Raw genomic sequence first — 23812 nt, 5'->3', positions numbered from 1 at the left:
GTTGATTCCAGAACTCTTAGGGAAGAAAAACTATGTTGATAAAATCCTTTGCACTTGTGCCTGGAAGTGAATATGGATGTATGTAGTAAAAAACCATTCATGGTATTATATGAAGAGAACTACACTAAATACCACTAAATACTAAGAGGAAATGCAAAATAAGTCAAAAATGTGGTACTTGCCTTAGAAAAGTTTAAGATCCAATTGGGAGCTGTACTCGACAACTTGGGCTTCCCAGGTGGCTCAGTGGTAAAAAAATCCACCTGCCAATGCAGGAAATGCAGGAAAGATGGGTTCGATCTCTGAGTCAGGAAGATCCTCTGGAGGAGGAAATGGCAACCCACTCCAGTATTCTTGTCTGGGAATTCCCATGGACAGAGGAGCTTGGCGGGCTACAGTATGGGGTTGCCATGAGCTTGCAAAGAGTTGGACACCACCAAAGTCTGCCTTGAGACCACTGGATCTATCTGACTAGCCCTTTATGTCTGATATGTTAGTTACTCATAGCTTCAAATTTCCAGGTTTCATCTCACAAGTCTAATCTAATGTAATTCTGTACCACCACCTCTATCCTTTCCATTTCTCTGACCTTTCTCTGACTCCTGAAAACCTTCCACTCCTGAAGCTGTCTGAAATTCACCACTCCCATCATCACCAAAGTCCGCCGTATTCTTAATCTCTTTTCTGAAATTTCCCTTCCCCCTTGTTCTAACTAAAACCTAGATCTCTACTGAGAACATTGCTTCTCCTGGCATCTTCTCACACTGCGTCTCTTGTGTCTTGTCTTCTTAATTGGCAGGCGAGTTATTTACCACTAGCATCACCTGAGAAGACAATATATGGGAAGCATGATACAAAATCTCTAAATTACTGTGCTCATCTATGTGTTGATTTAAGTCTTTGTGAAATTTGTATTAATATATGTCATGGAAAATTAAGTGCTAAATTTTAAATACATTATAATAATTTCTGCATTAATGAAAGTTTGTCCAATGCACTGTATAACACTACTGGAACATGGCGAGTAAAATCTGTGGTTCATTTAAAATTTAAGTATTCCGTTAATAATTTTATATGCAATTTCAATTGCTGCTGCCTCACACAGCTTCACCAAATTGAACTTATTAAAAAATCTATTAATACTACAATGACTCAAGAAGGGATATCTAATCTGGCATTGTCATGAAAAGAATAAGTACTATGTAAAAATCTTGATTATAATAACAATAATTTCACTGAAATAAAGGCAAGAAAAGAATTATAGAACAGATATATAGGAAACTATAAATTATATAATCATGCATATATTGTCATCCCACCAACAGAACATCCAGAAACATAGAATAATATATAAATTCAGTCATATTTGATATTTTTCCAACTTTTAGTAATATAAAAAGCATATATATTTATACATTTAAAAAGTTCTCAAAATGAAGGTAAGATATGGAGGTAGACTATATCGTATTGATCATTTGTGGGCTTCTATTAGGGGCTTCCCTGATAGCTCAGTTGGTAAAGAATCCTTCTGCAATGCAGGAGACCCCAGTTTGATTTCTGGGTCAGGAAGATCCATGGAGAAGGGATAGGCTACCCACTCCAGTATTCTTGGGCTTCCCTTGTGGCTCAGCTGGTAAAGAATATGCTTGCAAATGCAGGAGACCTGGGTTCAATCCCTGGGTTGGGAAGATCCCCTGGAGAAGCGAAAGGCTACCCACTGCAGCAGTGTTCCATCTACACTGTTTCCCTGAACCCCGCACATTTTAGGGGTGGACCTGTCTAATGCTGCTTCCATCCAGGTCCAAGCTACCTTCACTTCTCCTCTGAATTATTGCAGTAGTCTTCTCACTGGTTTCCCTGCTACAGGCCATTACACCATCTGTTCTTAACACAGTAGACAGAATGAGTCTGCTGAAATGTAGTCAGATTGAATCATTCCTATATTCAAAACCTTTCAAAGGTTCCTCCTGTCTTCAAAGCATATTTTCAAGGCATTACAAAGGCCTACAAAAGTCCCACATCCTTTTGTTATCACTGGGCTTCATCTGCTACTACCCTTCTAGCTTATTGTGTTCTTTTTTTCCTTAGCTTTCATACAATTATGCAAGGTACACTTCTGCCTCAGGGCTTTTTCACTGGCTCCAATGGCACTTATGAAAAGTGATTCATCTGAGAGTGTGTTAGCTCCCCTTCATAGGCGTTCCCATAACCCCCTGAGTTTCCAAGTCCAACATTTGTCATAGTTTATTGTTAGGCTTTCAAGATTTCTGAGAACAGGGACTCTGACAGCCATACCTCAGTGATTAACACAGTGTCTGGCAATAATAAGCAGTGTTTTAGCATCTGTGTACTTTTCTACGCATGGACTGTGTTTTAAGTGATTAATCCTAACAACTCGAAGAGGTATAGTTACTCTCCAATTTAGAGGTGAAAAGAGCAAGGCACAAAGATTAAGCAAATTGCCCAAGGTCATAGGCAATAACTGCCTGAGCCAGGGTTTGAACCTAGCCTGACTGCCCAGTTCCAGAACTCTTGCTCCAAATCAACACACTATACTGACTCTGAAGCAAGATAAGTGTCAAGACTGCAACACAGGTTTTCTAAATGAATGCACAAAGGATGGAGCACATGTAGGCTCAGTGGATGACACTTACGAAAGACAAGCTGCCAAGAGAGGCTAAAAAGCCCCCTGTGCCAGTAGGCAATGACTCTGTAGCCAATAACAACACAAAGGTGACCCACAGACACCTGATCCTTCTCCATGATTGTCACAACGAGCTAAGTGTGCCATGTTCTTCTTTCCTGGAAGAGTTGCTTACATTACCAGCAGAGTATTCTTAAGGAAACCTTCCTGTACCTGACACAGTGGCTTTATCTGAAAGTAACAAGGCCATCACTCTAAATTTTTAAAAAATGTGTTGTTCATGAACCTTAAAAATAATGATAGGGATAAATAAGGATGAGGGATGGAGAGGGTATTATTCTTCTCAGAAAATTGCAAAAAAATCATCACACTACCCTTAGTTGAATCAACAGAATGTGATTTATATATTATGTTATAAGTAGCCTGCTTACTAATTATTAATATTTTACCAATCTCTTATGTTATTCACTGTTTATATGAAGCTCATTTACTCAAAAGAACCTTGTCCAAAGATGGTAGAAAAATTTTCTTGAAATGTTTGGCAGACCGCAAGTGCAGAATACTCGAAAGAAAATGTCATGTTATGCCCACCTGGGTATATTTTTATATATATTTTTCCTTTCGAGTTGACCAGTGTTGACTCCACTTGTCTTCAGTAGCTGTTTGAAGAGACTAAAACAGGGTAGAAACCACTAGATCTCCGTGCCATCAGACAACCTAGGGAATTGGTTGAGAAAGGCAAACCTGAGTGTGTGCTGAAACGTATTCACTAGAGGATAGATGAGTGTTTCAGAAAATAGACTGATCTCGACAGTCAACCTCTCTCCTACAGAAATCATTCATTGTGGGTTACTTAGGGAAGACAGTAAGTTTTATACAAGGAGGTGATTTTATTTTAGGTCTTAGAGTAATTTAATGGGAGGGAGAACTCTTATACCATGTTAACTCACTGATGGATGGTGTTAATTGTCCATACAGGCAATTGATTTAGTGACACAATATGCCAAAATAGCTATGCTGTTTAGTTGAAAGCCTCCAAAATAGAGTATCATTCCCAGAGACAAATATATAACCTCTCTTCTGACTTAGGCTGTCTTGAGGATTTCATTATTTTGTTCATTTTAAACTTCAGTTTCTTTTCATGCAATTGGGAAGATATGATTCCTAAGGGCTTGATGTAGTTGGGGTGAGGCTATGGAACAGTATGTGCGTTCATGCATGCTAAGTCACTTCAGTCGTGTCCAACTCTTTGCAACCCTATGGACCTTAGCCCATCAGGCTCCTTTGTCCATCGGATTCTCCAGGCAAGAATACAGGAGTGGGTTGCCATTTCCTCCTCCAGGGGATCTTCCCGACCCAGGGATCAAATCGGTGTCTCTTACGTCTAACTATGTTCTTTACCACTAGTGCCACCTAGGAAGCCCGTGGATTAGTATATTGTTTGTCAAATCAATTAGGCAGTTAATTAATGACTTATTGAGCACATAAACATTCCAAGATTTATTTAAAGTTTGGGGGAACTTGTGGTATATGTGTGCACAATACGTTTCTATGAAGCACCTTTTCTACTCTCTGGAAACCTAGAGATCAAACTGTACTACTGAAAAATAGGCTGATTTAAAAAATTCACTCTTTTCCTGTGGTGGTAATCTCATTGGTCTCTCCACATCCACTTTTTCTCACGCTCAGTCCAGCCCCAGAGAAACTGAAGTGGTCAGCCTGTAACACAAATAAGATGATAACATGCCACTGTTTAAATCTCTTTAATGGCCTTGATTTTATTGGTAGATAAATCCAAATTATTGTGGAATGAAATGAACATCATCTTTGTCACCTGTCATAGCTTTTTATGTCTATCCTCACACAACCAAAATATAAACCACTCTGGACTATTCTCAGAAAACAGCTTACATTTTTAAATTCCATGCTGTTGAACATTCTGTTATCATTCCATTGAATACCTCTGACACAGATTCCATGAAGTCTTGACTCTAGTTGTAGCTGGGAGAAGCCGTCAGTCTACTGTGAAAGACAGACAGGCAAAAGAAACAATTACACTTCTGATTGCAACAGAATGGTAAAGAGAATTGAAAATGCTCCTGTAATGAACACCTAGTAAAGCTTAATTGAATATAACAGAGTTCTTTCACGTACATAGTTGAGATCATGGTTTCAGGTGTCAGAAATGAAGATAAACCTGAATACCAGAGTGGAAAGTACATGACTTAATGCTGTAACTAAAATAGAGCTAGGAATGGTAAGGGGTTATGAGTGTCAATAATCTGAGGGTTAGTGTTTTTAACATCTATCTAAGGAGAGAAGATTAGACCTTGGACTCACACAAGGGAAACAATTTGGAGTTAAGATGTTGATCTGAAGCTAGGGCCATTGAAAAACTTCAGTGGGCTAAAGGATGAATTATGGGGAAGGAGACGTAAAACAAATCAAGACTCCCAAAGCCCAGGGATATAAGGAAGAATTTTTATCTGTATGTCTTTGGGTAGAAACATTTCAAAATATCTCTCTTAGCAATTAAAAATGCTGGGTTTGCACCACATGTGGATTTGGGTTAAAAGGAACACTCCACCTGTGTGATGCAAGAAACTCCAAGCCAAGAAATGAGTATAAGATTGTGGCTGAGCTGCTACTGTCCCTGGACACTGTCAAACATGAAATCATCTGGAACAGATATACCTTCAGGCCAGGTGACCCACAATTCCTCCATACACAGTTGTACAGAAATAACTCATGGGCTTCCCCGTGGCTCAGTGGTAAAGAATCCACCTGCCAATGCAGGAGATGTGGGTTTGAAATCTGATCCAGGAAAATCCCACATGCCACAGAGCAACTAAGTCTGTGTGCCACCACCACTGAATCTGTGCTCTAGAGTCTGTGCTGCATAACAAGAGAAGCCACCGTACTGAGAAGCCTGTGCACCAGAACTAGAGAATAGCCCCTACTTGCCACAACTAGAGAAAGCCCATATGCAGCAACAAAGACCCGGTGTAGCCAAAAATAAATTCATTATAAAAAAAGCAATAACTCACAATCCATAAATTAAGAACACAGAAGGAAATGAATGATCCATCATGAATGAGAACTGCAGACACAGAAAATGGAAGCTTCATACCCTTCCCACATTCCACTTAGTAGATCTTAAAACAATCTGATAGACATAAAATAAATGTTTGTGATAATTAAAGGTCTAGTGGGAATAAAACCCATGAGGTAACAAGACAAATGAAAAAGAAAAGGAATGAGTGTATCTGAAAAAGAACCAACTAACACTTCCAAAAATGAATACTATGGTCTTTGAGCTTAAAATCGCAATATTGGGCACAGCTGTATATAATCTATTTAGAATGTGTGAACTAGAAAATAGATTTTAAAATATTATCCAGAGTTCATTTCAGAGAGATAAAGAAATAGAAAATGTGAAAGATATATCAGGAGACATAGCAGATAGAATGAGACAGTTCAGTATACAATAGAAGTTCCAGAAAAAGAAAATAGACTAGGAATGAGGCAATAGTCAAAGTTTTTTCTAGAATTTATAAATATGAATCCTCAGTCACTGGAAGGATAATGAACCACAGGAAGATAAATAAAACTGAGACTTCATGTAGACATATAATAGTGTAACTGCAGACTGACAACAAAGGAAATGTCCTGTAACCAGAGAGAGAAGATTACTTGTAAAGAAATCACAGAATATTAGACAGGCTAAAGCTCCTCAAAAGCAGTGATGGAGGCCAGAACAAAATAAAAACATTAGTTCAGGTAATGGAACAACATAATCATCAATCTAGAATTCTATAGCTACTTTGTAAGGTAAAGATGAATATATCTTTCAAATAAATAAAGAATGAGAGTTCACCAGTCATAGAAATTTGCTGAAATAACTATTAATGGAACTACTTCAAAATGATAGAATCTGAACTCAGAAGAAAGGAGTAAGATTTAAAAAGCAATGGTAACTAAGAAAGTGATAACTATGTGAGTCATTCGGGTATGGATTGCATAAAATGATAATTGTGGCTAATTTCAGAGGGGCATAAAACCAAATGGAATTATAACATTAGATGTAAGATGAAAGAAAATGATCTCTGTAAAAATGTTCTAAGGTTATGAATTATTCAAAGAGAGAGTAGAGATACTGCTAAATTTTAGATTTTAAGTCAGTTTTTTAAAATCTTAAGGCAAATAACTGAAATAATAGAAATAAAATTCCTGGTGGCTCAGATGGTAAAGAATCTGCCTGCAGTGCAGGAGTCCCAGGTTCGATTCCCTGGGTCATGAAGATCCCCTGGAGAAGGAAATGGCAATCCACTCCAGTATACTTGCCTGGAGAATTCTGTGGACAGAGGAGCCTGATGGGCTACAGTCCATGGGGTTGCAAATCGTTGAACACAACAGAGTGACTAACACTTTATACCAAAAGGAGGAAAGAAATAAACAAAGAAGAGTGGATTAGTGAATAGAATGTGAGAGAGGAGAGAAAGGTAAACTAAAACAAAGAAGGGGTATAAAAAAGAACTGAAAGAAAATAATAGAAATATATTCAAATATATCATAACCACAATGAATATGTCTATAATTGTCATCTAAAATCAAGGTTCTTATATTGCACATAAAACAAACTTAGCCATATATTGTTTACAAGATATATGCCTAAAATGCAAAGACTTAGAGAGACTAAAGATAAAAGAATGGAAGAAAATACATCAGGATTAATGTGCTATGAAAGTGAAAAATTGAAAGCGTTAGTTGCTCAGTCGTGTCCGACTCTTTGCGACCCCATGGACTGTAGCCCACCAGGCTCCTCTGTCCATGGAATTCTCCAGGCAAGAGTAACAGAATGGGTTGCCATTTCCTTCTCCAGGGCATCTTCCTGACAGAGGGATCAAACCCAGGTCTCCTGCTTGACAGGCAGATGCTTTACTGTCTGAGCCACCAGGGATAATGTGCTATGGATATATGAATATCAAATGAAATATGTGTTAAGGCAAAAAAATGGATTATTAGGGATAAAGATAATGCTAAAAGTTACTTTAAATATATATTATTGATGATTTATAATCACCTAACACATAGAATCAAGACATATAACACCAAAAATATCACAAAATGTACAAAGAAAAATCACAAATTTATGATCATGGTAGAATATTTTCAAACTTATCTCTCAGAAACTAATGGATTAAACAGTAAAAGTGTTGGCTATAGGATATTTGTACAGGAAAAGTAGGAATCCTATTCTAATGGATGGGCTTAGCTGGTGGCTCAGACAGTAAAGAATCTCCCTCCAATGCAGGAGACTTGGGTTTGATCTCTGGGTTGGAAAGATCCCCTGGAGGATGGAATGGCTACCCACCCCAGTATTCTTACCTAGAGAATATCTGAGACAGAGAAGCCTGTGGGCTACAGTCCACAGTGTTGCAAAAAGTCGTATATGACTGAGTCACTAAGCACACACGCAAGCACTCTAATGGACATATATAGAATTTCACACCTAGAGAAGGGGGCAACGAGGGTGAGATGGTTGCATGGCATCACTGACTCAAAGGACATGAGTTTGAGCAAACTCTGGGCAATGGTGAAGGACAGGGAAGCCTGGTGTATTGTAGTCCATGGAATCACAAGGAGTTGGACATGACTTAGCAACTGAACAACAAACAACATTAATATTAGAGGATAAATTTTTTTTCAGAAAATATATGGAACATTTATAAAAACTGGATGCATCTGTTGTGATAACACATAAGATCCATTCTCTTAACAAATTTCAAGTATATATGTACAGTATTGTTAACTATAATCACCATGCTGTCATTAGATTATCCATGCTAAAAAAAAAAGGCAAGTTTATGAGGTTGTGGATATGTTAACTGGCCTGATTGTAGAGATTATTTTACAATGTATATGTATATCAAATCATCACATTGTATGCCTTAAATACATACAATGTCAACTATAACTCAGTAAAAATGGAAAAAAATATAGTGTGTAAAAGTAAGTACTGAGATTCTGTCAAGAAAAAAGGAGAGAAAGGAGAAATAAGGAAGCCTTCTTAAGTGAACAATGCAAAGAAATAGAGGAAAACAATAGAATGGGAAAGACTAGAGATTTCTTCAAGAAAATTAAAGATACCAAGGGACTGTTTCATGCAAAGGTGGGCACAAAAAAGAACAGAAATGGTAAGGACCTAACAGAAGTAGAAGATATTAAGAAGAGGTAGCAAGAATACACAGAAGAACTGTACAAAAAAGGGGTTAATAACCCAGATAACCATGATGGTGTGATCACTCATCTAGAGCCAGACATCCTGGAATGTGAAGTCAAGTAGGCCTTAGGAAGAATCACTATGAACAAAGCTAGTGGAGATGATAGAATTCCAGCTGAGCTATTTCAAATCCTAAAAGCTGATGTTGTTAAAGTGCTACACTCAATATGCCAGCCAATTTGGAAAATTCAGCAGTGGCCACAGGGCTGGAAAATGTCAGTTTTCATTCCAATACCAAATAAGGGTAATGACAAAGAATGTTTAAACTACCATACAATTGCATTCATTTCATATGCTAGCAAGGTAATGCTTAAAATCCTTCAAGCTAGGCTTCAACAGTACATGAATCAAGAAATTCCAGATGTACAAGCTGCGTTTAGAAAAGGCAGAGGAACCAGAGATCAAATTGCCAACATCCGTTGGATCATAGAAAGAGAAAGGGAACTCCAGAAAAACTTCTGCTTCACTGACTATGCTAAAGCCTTTGACTGTGTGGATCATGTCCAACTCTTTGCAACCACATGGACTGTAGCCCACCAGGCTCCTCCGTCCATGGGATTCTCCAGGCAAGAATACTGGAATGGGTTTCCATTTCCTTCTCCAGGGGATCTTCCTGACCCAGGGACGGTTGAGTAGTTCTAGAACCTCAGTGTATGCTCTTTGTAACAGATCAGCAAAATAAGCAACACACACACCAACTGGTTGGTGGTGGCCCAATTCAATATAAAGAAACTTTTAGGGATAGAAAATGTAAATGAGATTAGAACTTTTATATCAACTATTAAGAATGAATATGCTTTAGAAATCTCTGTCTAAAATAGTCTTTGCAATTTTGCTAACTTAAAATTCTGGAGTTGCATTAAATTAAGTGAGGTAAGTTTACTGAATAGCTGGGTCATTCCCAAATAAGATACTGAAACATTAATTACTGAACATTGACTCCCTTTTACAGAGAAACTAAAGATATTTTAAAAATGATATTAATAAAAAAGATATAAAAAGATTAATAAATATGTTTGGTGCGGCCCTTAAAAAATAAAAAAATAAAAAAATAAATAAAATTAATATGTTGCATACCTTAAATTTATACAATGTTATGTGTCAAATATAAAAACTATAGGCTTCCATGAGATAATGAGGCAATGCATTTCCAAACTATTTGAATGCCCAAGAATGTTCTAAGGAAAGACATTAGAACCCTGGTGAAACACAGGCTACCTTCAATTCCTTTGTCCTCAGTTCTTGCAAGTGTTTTAGTTCAGTCACGAAGCTCCTCTGGCTGTTGAGCTGCTCTAAGGAGATAACAGGTCTCATCACAACACAAGTAACACAGAGGTTTTGTCTCGAAACTGTCCATCAAAAATGGGCTTCCAGAGAGTGCTATTGTGTTTTCAGAGGTAGGTACGGAGTTGATTAATTAAAAGTTAACGGTAACGCAAACTTTAATTTTACCTTTAGTGCATCCATCTTATTTTCTTATAAGCCTAGGGACCTACTGTTGCAAAGCTATGATTTATCACTGTTTGCAGTAGTTTCTTTTGAAAGTCTGATGAAATTTGGTGTTACTTTGAGAAATCAGTTTCTGCTAGCTTCATATTTTATCCCTTTGTATCGAACAGTTCTCTGGAGCATCACTTAAGGCAATTGTTCACTGAAACAATGTGCATATCTTGTTTAATTTGTTATATGAACAAGTAGTGCTATATTATTAACATTGCAGTTTTGTTTCACTTTGCTCACAAAATGAGGCCAACTATCTCAAAAGTTTATTGGCCATTCTTTTTGGAAAAGTAAGACCAGGCTTTTTAATACAAAGGAACTAAGTGCCTTTGGCCTTATTTTGGTCATATTTCTTCAAATTATGATTTTTGTATTATCTTTGAGTCCAGGAAAATCAGTCAGTTCAGTCGCTCAGTTATGTCCGACTCTTTGTGACCCCATGGACTACAGCATGCCAGGCTTCCCTGTCCATCACCAGCTGCCAGAGCTTGCTCAAACCCCTGTCCATCGAGTTGGTGATGCCATCCAACCATCTCATCCTCTGTTGTCCCCTTCTCCTCATGCCTTCAGTCTTTCCCAGCATCAGGGTCTTTTCCAATAAGTCAGTTGTTTGCATCAGGTGGCCAAAGTATTGGAGTTTCAGCTTCAGACTCAGTCCTTCCAATGAATATTCAGGACTTATTTCCTTTAGGATTGAGTGGTTTGATCTCCTTGCAGTCCAAGGGACTCTTGAGAGTCTTCTCCAGGCAAAATAGCAGAACTTAAATGAAAAGAGAAACCATATCTCACAGGATATTAGCTTAAATCACAGGGAATTATCTCTACTTTCTTCTGTGTCCAAGGTTTGTGTTGATTATAGGCTGCCAAAATAAATATGTTCAAACCTAGCGGAGAAATCTTTGGTTTTCACTGGTGTGAAAGTCTGTATCAGTGTGGACACTAATATTCCACCACCTCTACCCTGACTCAGAACACAGTCTAGTGTCTTTAAATGAAAATCAATCAGTATCAAAAATTCCCACTTCAGATGAAAAAGTTCACAGACTGGGAGATCTTATAAGATAAAGCATAAGATAACTAGCATACAAAAATGATCCCCAATGATGCACATTTAAATCAACAAAATAATGTTATTATTTTCATATTGTTTGCTTGTGATGGAGACTGGAAATGGCAAAATGTGGCTTTAAGGGAGCAGCTAAAGCACAGTCTGTTACTTTTGTCATAAGATAAAGCTGAAAGAATTTGTATCTGGGAGAACTACTATGTAGTTTGGAAATGTAGGGAAGCAAAGTGGGCAATCATATTGTCCAAGCAGATAGATGGAGATAGAATGGAAACCAGACCTGTATGGCCACTGCATCAGAACCACTACAAGTGATAAACAATGCAATGTTTATTATAGAAATTACTTGATCATGTGCTATTGTGGGAGCTGGTAAAAGGATCTTTATACAACTGTTGCTTCTGAGTTTGTGTTTGCTCTGAAGAGAGCAGGGCAGGAAGTTAGGAGATAAAGTGTGTGTAAGATGGAGAAACCAGAAAAGTGCTAGAATAAGCTGATATTCCCATCAATCTCCCACCACCTCTTTGGTGATGTGGATGAACTTCAAGAGATGCCAATGTTTTTTATTAAGAAGCTGAACATGTCTCATCCATAAGTTAAAGGAACTGAAGCTGAAGGTCCAGCAGGACCAAGGGGCCTACAACCCTGATTCTAATACCTGCATCAGTAAGACAAGGCAGCAGATCAGCAACAGAGTACATGGACTACAATACTGCGTAACCCTATACTACGCTTCTTAGTGTAAGCATGAGTGTTTCTTCATATATATGTATACTTTATTGAGATGATTTGTGTGTGTGTGTGTGTGTGTGTGTGTGTGTTCTCAGTCATGTCCTACTCTTTGTGACACTGTGGACTGTAGCCCGACAGTCTCCTCTCTCCATGAAATCCTCCAGGCAAGAATACTGGAGTGGGTAACCGTTCCCTTCTCCAGGGGATCTTCCTGACCCAGGAATCGAACCTGTGTCTTTTGAGTCTTCTGCATTGGCAGGAAGATTCTTTACCGCTGCGCCGCCTGGAAAGCCCCAGGTGTACACTTTATTAAATATATATTTATTGAGATGATTTAAATGTATACTTTATTGAGATGATTTACATACAGTACAATTCACCTTTTAAAAATGTGCAATTTTATCTGCAGAGTTCCTTTTCACTTGTAAGGTAACATTCACAGGTTCCAGGGATTGGACATCTTTCAGTGGCCATTATTCTCCCTACTACAACTATCAAACAATTTTAATCGTTTTGTTGTTGTTGTTGCTGTTGTTGTTTGTTTTGTTTTTGCATCACAGAAGAGAAGCTAGAGAATAGTTTCTCAGAGTCCCCTTTCCTAAATGGTCCTAGATTGAAGTCTGCCAATAAGAGGCACTTGCATGAGATTCAGAAGGTTGAACAGATCTGTCTGTTACACTCTGGCAGCAGTTGCAGCCAGATGCATAGGCAGATGTAAGATTCCCGGGAGATTCCTAGTAAGCTCTTAGGGACATCTGCTTTGTAACCACAGACAGGGATAGATATTCAGAGCTTCCTTGAGATCCTAGAAAATCACAACCGCTTCCCAGCACATAGGGGACAAATGATAGCAAATAAGCATCTTTTCTGCACCTTAGCAAATGATCATGCTTGTTTCTAGATATAGATCATCTCCCTTGCATTTTTAATACTGTGAAATTACGAGTCCTTTAATGTGTTTTTTAACATGTCACTTCTGTGACTTTTTCACTCTCTCCATTATGACCACTTTCCCACATCATGCTTGGTTTTATTTTTTTGTTTCATTGCTATACCTTCATTTGCTGACCAATACCATCTTTCTATTATCCATTTTTATAAAATGTCACATGGCTGTTTCCCTGGGAGGAAAGTATGTAACACATTTAGCATGTGTGCTCTGCAGTCTGTGTCTGAACTGAATATCAGCTGTTTAGTGACCAATCACTGACACACTGTGTAAAACATGATGTGATTGGGCATTTATCATGATGTGTATTTGTTATTTATACAGTAACATGTGGACTGAAGAGTTGGTTGAAAACATCTGTACCTTATACCCTTGAAGAAGGAAATGGCAACCCACTCCAGTATTCTTGTTTGGAAAATTCCATAGACAGAGGAGCCTAGTGGTCTACAGTCGATGGGGTCACAGAGTTGGACACAACTGAACGACTAACACACTATGCAATTATTCAACTGGTAACTGACATTTGAACCCTATTTTTGGGAAGTGGTGTTAGCTAACTTAACCATGGTGTATTAGTTTGCTAAGGCTGCCATAACAAAGTACCACAAATTTGTAGCTTAAATAACAGAAATTTATTTTCTCATAGTTCTGGAGGCTGGAAGTCCAAAATCAAGATATCTGTAGGGTTGGTTCCTTCTGAGAACCATGAGGGAAAGACACGGTCCAGGTTTTTGTCCTTGGCTTGTAAATGGCTCCCTCTTTCATGTGTCTTTACAACATCTTCCATGGGGTCGCAAAGAGTCAGACATGACTGAGAGACTGAACTGAACTGAACTGTCCATCTGTATAGGTCTGTGAACAAATATCCTCATCTTATAAAGGCACTATAGATATTGGATTAAGGCTCATCTTAACTCATTTTAACGTAATCACCTCTGTAAATTCCCTGTTTCTGAATATGGTCACACTCTGACATAATGGGGGTTGTGTGCACACACTTAGTCGTGTCCAACTCTTTACAACCCTATGGACTGTAGCCCGCCAGGCTCCTCTGTCCATGGAATTTTCCAGGCAAGAATACTGAAGTTGGTTGCCATTTCCTTCTCCAGGGGATCTTCCAGACCCAGCGTTAAACTTCAGATTAATTTTGGGGCGAAGACACAATTCAGGCCACAACACATGGTAACTGAGATTTGTACACATACACATTATACAAAAAGAGTGGCTTCTGAATGGACCCTGAGAGACAGATAATCAAAATTTGAAAATTAGCAGTATCTTCCAAAGTGAGTCATGGGAGTTATGCTTCATTAGTTTTTCCCAAATGCTAAAAGCACTCTGTGTCTTTATTATCAAATGTCAGATTTGTTATGTTGAGAATTTTGCATCATCTTTTCTTTTGTTAAGGTCTTTGAAGATAATACTCCACAGTCTTTTTTTTGTTTAAAAAAATCAAGTATATTTATATAAATTAGAAGGTATGGATCTTAAGTGTTCAGTTGGATGAGTTTTAACATTGTACAGAACCATGTATCCACCACTGCAGTTAAGATATAGAACACTTTCATCACCCTCAAAATTTCTCTTGTGTCTCTTTGTAATCAATCCCCCTTGCACATCCAGCCTCAGGCAACATTTGTTCTGATTTCTACTGCCAAAATGTAATTGTGACTGTTTTGGGATTCCATACAAATTGAGCCATACAGGTATGGCTGGCTTCTTTCACTCAGAATGATGCTTTTGGGATTCATCTTTGAGTTGTGTGTATTAGTAATTTGCTGAGTAGTACTGATTATAGGGATGTGCCACAATTTGTTTTATTCATTCTTTTGCTGATAGACATTTGGGTTGTTTCCAATGCTCTATGAACATTCTAGTAGAAAACTTTTGTGAACATACATTTTTATTCTAGGAGCAGTATCACTGGGTCATAGTGCTGACATATGTTTAACCGTATAAGAAATTGCCTGTCAGCTCTATAGAGTGGCTGCACCATTTTACTTCCTAACAGCAGTGTATGAGTGTTCCAGCCATTTCACATTCTCAACATCATGTCAGTTCTTTAAAAAATTTGGCCATTCTAAATGAGAATAAAGTAGTTTCTTATTGTATTTCCCTTATACTAGTGATGTTTATCACCTTTTCATATACCTATTGGTCATTCCTATGTCTTCTTCTGCAGATTAGTTTATTCAAGACTTTTGCCCATTAAAAAATTTGAGTCATTTGCCTTTTGTTTTTAATGCATAAGTTTTATTTTTAGAGCAGTTTTAGGTATACAGAAAAATTGAGCAGAAAATACAGAGTGCCCAAATTCTACCTCCTTCTCCCTCACAAATTGTTCCTATTATTCACATCTTTCAGAAATGTGGTATATTTGTCACAGTTGAAGAGCCAATAGTGATACATTATTATTAATTAAAGTCTGTAGTTAACATTAGAGTTCACTCTTTCCATTGTACATTACATGGGTATTGAGAAATATATAATGGCATTATATTATTATACAGGATAGTTTCATTCCCAACAAAGCTTCTCTTTTCTGCCTATTCATTCCTACCCCTCAACCTGCCACTGGCAACCACTAAACTTTTTACTGTTTCCATAGTCTTGCTTTTTCCAGAATGTCATATAGTTGGAATTATATAGCATGTAGTCTTTTCAGCGGAGAAGGCAATGGCACCCCACTCCAGTACTCTTGCCTGCAAAATCCCGTGGACGGAGGAGCCTGGTAGTCTACAGTCCATGGGGTCGCTAAGAGTCGGACACGACTGAGCAACTTCACTTTCACTTTTCCCTTTCATGCACTGGAGAAGGAAATGGCAACCCACTCCAGTATTCTTGCCTGGAGAATCCCGGGGATGGCGGGGCCTGTGGGCTGCCGTCTATGGGGTCGCACAGAGTCAGACACGACTGAAGCGACTTAGCAGCAGCAGCAGCAGCAGCAGCAGCAGTCTTTTCAGATTGCTTCTTTCACTTCAGTTCAGTTCAGTTGCTCAGTCATGTCCAACTCTTTGTGACCCCATGGACCGCAGCAGCCAGGCCTCCCTGTCCATCATCAACTCCTGGAATTTACCCAGACTCATGTCCATTGGGTCGGTGATGCCATCCAACCATCTCATCCTCTGTCGTCCCCTTCTCCCCCTGCCCTCAATCTTTACCAGTATCAGGGTCTTCTCAAATGAGTCAGCTCTTCGCATGAGGTGGCCAAATTATTGGAGTTTCAGCTTCAACATTAGTCCTTCCAATGAACACCCAGGACCCATCTCCTTTAGGATGGACTGGTTGGATTTCCTTGCAGTCCAAGGGACTCTCAAGAGCCTTCTGCAACACCACAGTTCAAAAGCATCAATTCTTTCATTTAGCACTATACATTTAAAGTCTACAATGTCTTTTTAGGCCTGGTAGCTCTTTTTTTTTTAATTACTGAGTTATTCTATTGTCTGGATATGCCACAGTTTATTTATCCACTGATCTGTTGAAAGACATATTGTTTGCTTCCAAGTTTTGGCGATTCACATGCAGACTTTTGTTTGGACGTAAATTTTCAACTCATTTCAGTAAATACAAAGCAATGCAACTGCTGGATTGTATGGTATGTTCAGCTTTATAAAAAACTGAAAAGACTATATTCTAAGAGTTGTTTTTTATTGTTCATTTTAGGAGTGATTTATATTTTCTTGATACATATGTTCTATTTAAATATTCTAAAATCTACTTACCTATTTTGTGTATTAGTTCTTGATGTGTATATTTGTGTATATATGTTCAGTGGCTTGTCTCGTCATAATTGCTAGAGCATCTTTTGATAAACAATACATTTTTCATTTTTATGAAGTCCAAATTATAGTGTTTTTCTTTTCTGGATAGAGGCTTCATAATTTTAACTTTTACTTTGGGTTTATGATCTATCTCAAGTTAATGTTTATATACAAAATGAAGTAGGGTATGAGCTTCATCGTTTTCCCATATGGCTATATAGTTGTTCCAAAAGTGAAAAATCTGTAATACCAATAACAATGTGCATTCCTAACCATAACATCTTTATTTCTGAAAACTGTTCTCTACTGCAGGTAATGAAGTTCCCTCAGAGAAATGGCTATTTCCAGAGCGGAGGCCAGAAAAGTACAAGATGACCCTGGAATAGCTTATTATCCGTGAAAGAAAGAAAGTTCTCAAAGAATAAGGTAAGTACATCCAAAGGACACAGGAGGCAGCTTAAAACAGTTCCCACTTGGGAAATTTTGGAAATTCAAGCTTTGACATGAGTATGGACAATAATGGGTTACAACCTTTGAATAAAATAGGAATCCAAGGGGCCTTACTGATAAAAATAAACGTGAATAATAGGATGGAAAAATCTCTTTTTAAGTGGACTGCAAGCTAATATTAAATATTTCTTAACAAGTACAAGATAACTGCCTTAACTTTGGAGTGGGAAACTTGGCAGAAATCATCTTAACCAATTGCTAAAAGTTACCATCACATGTGATGGAATAAAAGGATATTGTGTGCTTTCTGATATGATGCACTGAGAAAAACTTCCCAAAGGCATAGTATGAATCTAGTAACAGAGAACTATCAGGAATGGAGGAACAGTTTGTTACTAGAAAGCCTGCAATCTCCAAAGCTAAGGTCACATCAAGGAAAGCCTTAAAGTGACATGACAGCTAAATGTAACACATGATCCAGGACTGGATTCTGGACCTAAACATTTCATTGGGGGGACAATTGAAGAAAATCTTAATAAGATCAATGGATTAAATAATAAGCATTATATCCTTAATTTGGGGGCATCCCAGGTGGCTCAGTGGTAAAGAACCCATCTACCAATGCAGGAAACACAGGCAGGAGACTCAGGTTTGGATCCCTGGGTTGGGAAGATCCCCTGGAGAAGGGAGTGGCAACCCACTCTAGTATTCTTGCCTGGAGAATCCCATGGACAGAAGAGCCTGGTGGGCTGTAGTCTATAGGATCGCAAAGAGTTGGATAGGCCTGAAGCAACTGAGAATGAGCATCCTTAATTTTGATAGTTAGGCTGAGGTTTTATAGGACAGTGTACTTGTTTATAGCAAATATACGCTGAAACAATATGTAGAAATGAGCCTTCATGCTTGCAGCTCTCAAATGGTTTAGGAAAAAAATATAATACAGAAATGTACTGATAAGCAAACAAATACAGACTATGAGAAAAAGCTAAGCCAAATATGGTAAAATGTTGACAGTTGGTTCACCAGGGGGAAGGATATGTAGGGATTTTTAAAAATCATACAGGTTTCTTGTATGTTTGAAATTATTTCAAAACAAGTTTTAAAAGAATGAATATTCAGAATTAATGTGTGAAAACCACTTTACACTTTAAACTTACTTTCATATCCATTTTCTCATTTGAGACTCACACTAGCTCTGTGAGGAGGCATTTTTTACTCATTTTTATAAATAGGGAAATTGGATCTGAGAGGTGCTCAAGGGCTTGTCTGAAAGAGAACATGACAGATGTAAAAGCTGTACCAGGTATTCGCACCCCTAGTCCAGTCTTTTTTGCACAATTCCACACTGCCTTTAAAGATAATGTCCTATGTTTGCCCTGGGCATGTTACTCTTCTTCCATGGCCCTTCATGTCTTCATTTGAAATCTGAAGTATTTTCATTAGTGGAGCACTCTGCAGGTTCTTCTCTCATTTAACAACTTTGGAGCCCATAGAGTGAGAAATTGGCACCATCCTCTCCAACGCTATAACTTCCATTGCCAATTTGCATAGCAACTGGTGTACTTGCAGGAACCAGTATGGGGTTTGAGAAAGGTACTGGGGATACTCTTTTACATCACATGCTTCCTCTCCCCTAGGGAGGACTTTTTAACTCATTTTTAATGAACTCATTTTTCTGTGTTGAGAGAAATAGACCCTGAGTGGATAAGGAGGAGACAAGGGACTTGAAGGGCTAGCAGGAAACCCTAGGGAACCTGAGAGGAGAGGATCATGGGACTCAGCTGAAAGGTGACCAGAGATGCTGCGAGAACTGAGAGAAACCTTGCTTCTGGTGTCTCAGATGTCCCAAGTCTGCTGGCCTGTCCCGGGTGACCACCATGGTGGTGCAGTGATGAAAGAAAGTTTCTCGAAGTACAATTGCCTCTTTACTCAGGGAGAGCATCATGTGTCCGCATCACAGATGTGGCACAAATTCTCCCAAGATTGAAGGAGGAAATAGAAAATGTTACAGGTTGGCCTTCAGAAGGTCATAATGGACACTGGTTTCCCCTAAAAACAAAACCAGAAACCTTACGTCTCACATCTATGAGAGCAGCGTGTTTTGAACTGACAGAAAACAAGACCAAAATGAAACCTTATTTTATGCTTCTGACTACTTCTTATTCAAGAGTAAACATTTTTAAAAGTTAAACATCATAGCTAGATTTATGTATACCATGATAAGAGAAGTGAATTAACTACACATTAACTTAAAATACAAGTAGTAGAGTCACTGTAAGACTAATAAATCACAAATCTCTGGTGAAAAATAATATGCAATCTGTGTGCAGTGCTTTATTTTTGACAAATATCTTTGTATTATATTATTTGATCTTCACTGCAACCTTGTGATTTGGATCCTATTATTAGGAATATTGGGCTTCCCTTGTAGCTCAGTTGGTAAAGAATCTGCCTGCAATGCAGAAGACTTGGGTTCCATTCCTGGGTCGGGAAGATCCCCTGGAGAAGGAAATGGCAACCCACTCCAGTATTCTTGGCTGGAGAAGCCTATGGACAGAGGAGCCTGGAAGGCTACAGTCCATGGGGGTCGCAAGAGTCGGACACGACTTAGCGACTAAACCACCATTAGTAATATTTATTGCAAAGGAGTCTGAGACTCAGAAAAATTAGGAGACTTGCTCAAGTCACAGTAAGGAAGAGTATGAGAATTTGAACCCAAATTTCAAAACTTCTTTTCTTTCCTAATGCTTCCCTGAAATGTGCTTCACTGTTTTTATGTAGGCACACATATTCATTGGAAAACATGGTCAGTTTTGATTCTACCTTTGTCATACTGTGACACTGCCAATTCTAATTACAAGTAGCACCATGATGGTACTTGTAGTAGTAGATGGTACATGGTGTTAGAGGGCAGCAGTATTCGTGTATCCATGTAGATACAGACACACAAGGAGACAGATGTGAATATACACATACACACTCCTTAGCAGTTCCCCACAGGAGATGGTTACTTTGAACTTGTCTCAATTGTACCAACAGAATTTTAATTTTAATTTAGGGACTGAAAGATGATATGGAGAGGTCAATGCCATTGACAAGAGGGGGCATGCTGTGCCAAGCAGGGACACCTGGGAAACACCAGGTTTTAGTCAAAACGATGAAAGGAGTGAGGGTAAAGACTTAGGCCAGAGAGACTTTACTGGAGTTTTCATGGCAAAGGCTGGGCAAGGCTAGGTAAACAGTTTAGGATTAGCTAGTTTAAATAATTATAGTGAGCGCTGGGGAATAGGGACTGTCCCTAATGTTTGGTACCTGGCCCTGAGTTGATTTAGGTCAGAGGAAATACTGACTTGGTGTGTGTGACTTAGATACAGGAGACGGTTTCAGAATCTGAGATCTGGACTGCAGGGGAGACATAAACAACTTTGGCTGTTAGTTTGGCCCTGTAATTGATGAATACCAAATAAACAAACACAGAATTAAGAAAATAGGGCAGAACTGTAGATTCCTAGGGCTTCCCAGGTGGCACTAGGGGTAAAGAACCTGCCTGCCAGTGCAGGAGACGTTAGAGATGCAGGTTTGATCCCTGGGTGGGGAAGATCCCTTGGAAAGGAAATGGCAACTCACTCCAGTATTCCTGCCTAGAGAATCCCAATGGACAGAGGAACCTGGTGGGCTACAGTCCATAGTGTCGCACAGAGTCAGACACGATTGAGGAGACTTAGCATGCATGCACAGATTCCTAGCATATCAGTTCTTTGATACGGGGTTTGTGCTTTTATTAATATCTGCAGCCTATCCTGAGTTTTTCCATGTTTCAGTTCTCTGCTGCCATGAAACAAACCATGCCAAAACTTCATGCTTTAAAGCAACTGCCATTTTATTTGCTCATGATTTTGTCAACTTGGAGTTTATGTAGTTTGGGAATTCATGAGGCTCTCTTTGCAGTCAGCTGGTGTCATCCACTCAGGTGCATTCAGGCAATGGCTCTGTTGGGCTGGAGTGTCCAAGGGGGAGCTTCATTCTCAAATTTGTCTGCTGCCTTATGGCTCTTCCACATGACCTTCTTTTCTCCATGGGGCTACAGTGAGCTTCCCTATAGCATGACGGTCTCTTGGTAGTTAGACTTCTTATATGGTAGCTGGCTCCCACCCAGTAGGGAGCATTCCAAGTGACAGGCAGACACTTCAGGTCTTTAAGACTTTGTCTCATAAGTTACAAATTGCTTCTACCACAACTTATTTGTCAAATCAAGTCGCAATGCCAGCCCAGATTAAAGGAGCAGACGAAATTGTTTCTACCTTTTGATGGGCCAAAGGTAAAGAACTGTAGCTTGTGGCTCATGGCTCAGCTGGTCATGAATCCGCCTGCAATGTGGGAGACCTGGGTTTGATCCCTGGGTTGGGAAGATCCCCTGGAGAAGGGAAAGGCTACACACTCCAGTATTCTGGCCTGGAGAATTCCATGGACTGTATAGTCCATGTGGTCACAAAGAGTTGGACACGACTGAGTGATTTCACTTTTGATAGGTTAAGTGGCAAAGAATTTATGGTTATTTTCAACTCACCACATCCATTCTTCCTCATGAAAAATTTAGTCTAAATCAAAGTAACTAGTCTGTTTGAAAGAGAGGTCTAAAGTATACTTAAATAAACACAAATTATGTCAAGCCACACTCCTAACACTTACAACAAAAAATTTATGATGATGCCAGATACTTTCTACAATGTATGAAAATGTCAGAAACAAGCCAACTATATAAACTCTTGCATGTTCAACATACTAATTATATTAAAATAACTAGGGATGAAAAATCATGAGAAGAAAAATCTAGTGCAATATACTGTGGGCAATAAATGCAATATTACAGCTATCTAAAAACATACATGAAGAATACCGATTACTTAATAATAAGACATTGACTCATAGAAATCATAATTCAGTTATAGAAATCTGATTTTCCAGTTCTACATCTTTGGGACTGTGAGTGTATTTGTTGCCATCCTTCTCCTGCATCATCAGAGAAACTGAGCTATGTTGGATCTCTTTGATTCTGAGGCAGGAATGTACCTAAGAATTCAGGAGTACTATGCAGTTATAAAGATGACAGCTCTGTGCATCATATCTCTGTGCCTCCTGACATGTGAGGGAGTTTGACATATATTTGTTAGCAGAACTATATGTATTAGGATTCTGTAAACACTATGTATGTGTGTGTGCATGTGTGTGTATACATATATATATATATATATGTATACACACACATATCTACCACACACCCACACACACATATACAATGGAAGGAGGCAAACCAAAGTTTGGATTTTCAATAATCCTGTTAAGTGAGATTTTGCAGGAAGAAGGAAAGGTATTGGGAATGTTTCCTTTTAATTTCAGCATGCCAGTATTAGTTAATTTTTTTGAAATAAGAATATGTTTCTTCAGTACTTGAATAAACATGTAAAAATGTTTCAGTGCACTTTGGTGAGCTGGAGAGGATGAAGACAGGAGGAAGAAAGCTGTACCTTCCTATTCCTCTCTTTAGGCTGAAGGTCTCCACAGCCCTGCAGGTGTGGTTACTGTAAAAACAGCCCCAGGTGGACCCAGTTAAGAAGAATGAGGGGGAGGTGTGTATGGGCAGAGGCCCACATCTTAGTGGCACCCATTTGACCCTCTGGCAAATATTCCCTTCAAAGCTGTTTTCTGCTCCTGTCTGCATATTCAAGTGTCAGCTTGATTTTCTCAGTCTGTACACATTCCTCCGGAAGATAAAAAATCTAGGGATGTTTTCGTATTTGTTTCAAGGGAATCTTACAGCCTGACTGCTAGGTGTATACCAGGGCAGTGTTTGGAACTTGGAAGGAGGTAGAAATGATCAGCACCTTGGATCACTCACTCCCTTGGCCTTGGGCCTGTGCTCATGCCAAAGCATGGGGTTTGAACATCTTTTGGAACATTCTGGGCCAGAGCTGTTCTGATAAAGTTTCTGAGTCTGAGATAAGTCATATGGTGTACTTACTGCTGCCAGCATCTCCACATAGCCATAAAGGAACATTGCAGGGTCACTTTAGAGGAGAAAGGGGAAGAAGGAAGGCGTCATGCAGTCATAAGCGGGGTGAATGGGCAAGGAGGGGCTGGTAGGCCTTGACCTTGGTGGGACAACCTCACAGGCACCAGCTGGTTAACATGAGCATTACAATTCTATATAGTTTATCTAGTGATACTACCTGCCTCTTCCCAACTGCTTCCCTTGTGAGTCACTGATGAACTGCCTGTCTCTTTTTTTCTTCCTCCAAGTTAGGAAGCACCTCACAAAATACCTGCTCAGCTCTGTGGTTGGTTCTGGCCTGGGCATTTCTTGTTCTTTAGGTACCCAGAGCCCTCTCAGAGGTAATATTAGTGGTTGATTCCTATGGTTTCCTCTCTG

General features: G+C 38.9%; 1 long non-coding RNA gene across 1 annotated transcript in view; it reads left to right on the top strand.

The window, feature by feature from the left end:
* Positions 1 to 23812, top strand: part of LOC145535833 (uncharacterized) — a 77317-nt gene that overhangs the window by 35460 nt on the left and 18045 nt on the right. The window contains exon 2 of the long non-coding RNA XR_014075509.1: positions 17248 to 17361. This is a non-coding gene — a long non-coding RNA (uncharacterized LOC145535833). The remainder of the gene's footprint in view (positions 1 to 17247; positions 17362 to 23812) is intronic.

Source organism: Giraffa tippelskirchi, chromosome X (assembly GCF_054371585.1).
Source record: "Giraffa tippelskirchi isolate mGirTip1 chromosome X, T2T-mGirTip1v1.2.pri, whole genome shotgun sequence".
NCBI lineage: Eukaryota > Metazoa > Chordata > Mammalia > Artiodactyla > Giraffidae > Giraffa > Giraffa tippelskirchi.
The sequence above is the reverse complement of the archived record's forward strand: the minus strand, read 5'-3'. Positions and strand labels throughout refer to the sequence as shown.